General features: G+C 47.2%; 1 protein-coding gene across 1 annotated transcript in view; it reads left to right on the top strand.

The window, feature by feature from the left end:
* Positions 1 to 793: 793 nt before the first annotated feature.
* Positions 794 to 3,175, top strand: part of VDAC1 (voltage dependent anion channel 1) — a 40,037-nt gene continuing 37,655 nt past the window's right edge. Inside the window, exon 1 of the mRNA XM_025860799.2 lies at positions 794 to 808. The gene's annotated coding sequence lies outside the window, so the exon portion shown is untranslated. The remainder of the gene's footprint in view (positions 809 to 3,175) is intronic.

The raw sequence follows: 3,175 nt of genomic DNA, 5'->3' as shown, positions 1-3,175 counted from the left end.
CATGAAATCAAGTGACCTGAGCCGAAACCAAGAGTCTGACCCTTCACCACCTGAGCCCCCCAGCCCCCCATAGATACTCTTTTGCATTTTTCCTTCTTTCACTAATCTCTTGGGAATTGATTTGTATTGGGTTCCTTATTTTTCTTTCCAGCAGCAAGCTACTCCATTATGTGGTCATATACCATAGTTTATTCAACCACTCTGCTGTGCATGGACACTTAGGTGGTTTCCAGTATTATGCAATTACATACAATTCTGCAGTGAATCGCCTTGTGAAGGCGTATTTTGTATTGTTGGAGGTGTGTCTTCAGAGTAAATTCCCAGAAGTGGCTGCTGGCTCAAAAGGTAAGTGCAGATCTAGTTTTGGGAGGTCACACGCCAGTCCGCTAATGCTGCTGTATAGCAAATGGCCACAAATCCAGTGGCTTAAAGCAGCACAAGTTGATTGTCTTCCAGTTCTGGAGGCCAGAACTCTGACACCAAGGTTGTCAGGGCCATGCTCCCTCCGAGACACTGGGACAGAATCTGTTTCCTTGCCTTTTCCAGGGTCTGGAGCTGCATCCCTTCAGACCTCTTCTATCAACAAAGCCACGGCGCAGCATTGTACTTCCGTAAAGAACCCCTCTCCGGCTCTCTTATAAGAATACCTACAATGGCATTCAGGATCCATGTGGGTAATCCAGGATAATCTTTATCTCAAGATCCTTAACTGGATCCCTTTGGCTGTATAAAAGGAATCTGTAAAATGCACAGATGGCAGAGATTTGGGACCTCAATTTCTTTGGGGACACTCTTCAGTTCACCACAGGTAATGCAGGCTTTTTTGAACTAAGTGATTTTTTATTTTATTTTATTTTATTTATTTGACAGAGAGAGACAGTGAGAGAGGGAACACAGCAGGGGGAGTGGGAGAGGGAGAAGCAGGCTTCCCGCCGAGCAGGGAGCCCGATGTGGGGCTCGGGGCTCGATTCCAGGACCCTGGGATCAAGAGTCGCATGCTCCTCCCACTGAGCCAGCCAGGCGCCCCTAGAGCATTTTCTCTTGGGTCCCTTGGGCTCCCTGGGGAAGAGGCTTTGTTCCAGCAAATCTGGGCCTCATTCATGGTTCCAGCACAAACAAAGAGCTGAGGGGAAAACTCTTTCACTCTGAGGCCCTCTGGTCTGAGCTTTCTTATGATGAGAGCTACCAAACAGAACCTGGTGGGGCAGTTTCCTGTCTGAACAGATGCTAAAGGACCAGAAGATAGTGCTGGGGGATCTGTACATTATTTAGGACCTTACTGTCCAGTGTGGTAGGCACTAGCCACATGTGCTATTTGATGCTTTATGCTTATTTCATATGTAAATTAAAAAAACTTTTTATTTTAAAATAACTATAGATTTCCAGGAAGTTACAAAAACAGTAGAGAGGTCTCCTCTACCCTTGCCCCAGCTTCCCTCAATGGTTACATTTTATATGACTGTAGCACAGTATCAAAACCAGGAAATTTACATTGGTACAATGTGTGTATTGTCCTCTGTCATTTTCTCACACGTGTGGATTTGTGTAACCGCTGCCATAATCAAGATACAGAACTATTTCATCATCACAAAGCTCTCCCACGTGTCACCCCTGCAGAGTTGCCTACCACCCTTCCCCCCACCTCTCCCCCGCCCCCGTAACCGCTTCTGTTTTCCATCTCCATAATGTTAGCATTTTGAGAATGTTACATTCATAGAAGCATACTCGTGTGCTATTTCAAGTTTAATTCATTAAAATTAAATCAAATTTAAAATTCAGTTCCTCAGTCATACCAATCACATTTCTAATGCTTAGTAGCCACATGTGGCTAGTGACCATCAGTGGACAAGCATGGATATAGGACTGTTCTATCGCTGCAGAAAATTCTATTGGAAAGTGCTGCTTTCGGGAGTAAGACCAGAGCCATGGTTCACGAATGCTGATTCATAGACCAAATCTGATTCATAGACCAAGACACGAGATAGAGTCCTGAGTATATTACTTAACTACTACTCTATAATAAATGATCCCCAAAGGTAGTGGCTTAAAACAATCAACCTTTATGATGTTGCGTACTTTCTGTAAGTCAGGGCTCAGAAGTGATTCAGCTGTGTTGTTAGGCTCAGAGTCTCTCATGAAGTAGCAGTAAAATGTTGGCTACGGCTGTGGTCATCTGAAGGCTGGGCTGGGCTGGAAGACCTGCCCCCAAGGTGGCTCCCTCAAGAGGCTGGCAAAATAGTGCTGCCCATTAGGGTGTCTACTAGTCTCCACTTGCACAGGACTAGCCTAAGAGGTTCCCTGATTGTGGGACTTTGAATGTATAAACTGGGACTGTCCTGGACACACAGGAACAGTTGTTGATGGGGGGGACACCATTGCTCCCAACGCGGGCCTCCTGCAGGGCTGCTCTCATGTCCTTATGACATGGCGCTCAGCCTCTCTCAGAGCGAGTAATCCTACAGAGAGCAAGGCAGAAGCTCCCATGTCTTTCAGACCTGCCTTGGAAGTCACACGGCATTGCTTCTGCTGCATTTTGTCATTAGAAGCAAGTCACCGAAAACTCTGGTCCCCATGCAAGGAGGGGGGAATTAGGATCCACCTTTGTGAGGGGAGGATTGGGAAAGGATTAGTGGACTTACTATAAACCCTCCACACTGGCCTACGGGATCCTGAGGGGGCAAATGGGGCAGGGCCTAGGAATCCAAACTCTATTCCCTGACTGCCCCTGATGTGCCCGTCACAGGCTTGCCTGGCCTCAAGGACTCTTCCCACCCTGAGATGGTGGTCATCTCCCCTACTTCAGTAGACATTGACAGGAAGCAAGAGGGGGAAGGGTGACTCCAAGCCAATGGAACTGGTGAGCTGAGCGTGATACCTGAAGCTTTGTTTGATTGTATGGATGTCCCTTACTATGGTGTACATGAACAACTGGGGAACCATTTAGAAAATCCTACCTGTAACATTGAACCTGTTACAGGGCGCCTGGGTGGCTCAGTTGGTTAAGCGACTGCCTTCGGCTCGGGTCATGGTCCCGGAGTCCTGGGATCGAGTCCCGCATCGGGCTCCCGGCTCGGCGGGGAGTCTGCTTCTCCCTCTGACCCTCTCTCCTCTCATGCTGTTTCTCTCTCTCTCTCTCTCTCTCTCTCAAATAAATAAATAAAATCTTTAAAAAAAA

Source organism: Callorhinus ursinus, unplaced genomic scaffold (genome assembly GCF_003265705.2).
Source record: "Callorhinus ursinus isolate GAN/ISIS: 27379988/994484 unplaced genomic scaffold, GSC_fseal_2.0 scaffold30, whole genome shotgun sequence".
Classification (NCBI taxonomy): Eukaryota; Metazoa; Chordata; class Mammalia; order Carnivora; family Otariidae; genus Callorhinus; species Callorhinus ursinus.
The sequence above is the reverse complement of the archived record's forward strand: the minus strand, read 5'-3'. Positions and strand labels throughout refer to the sequence as shown.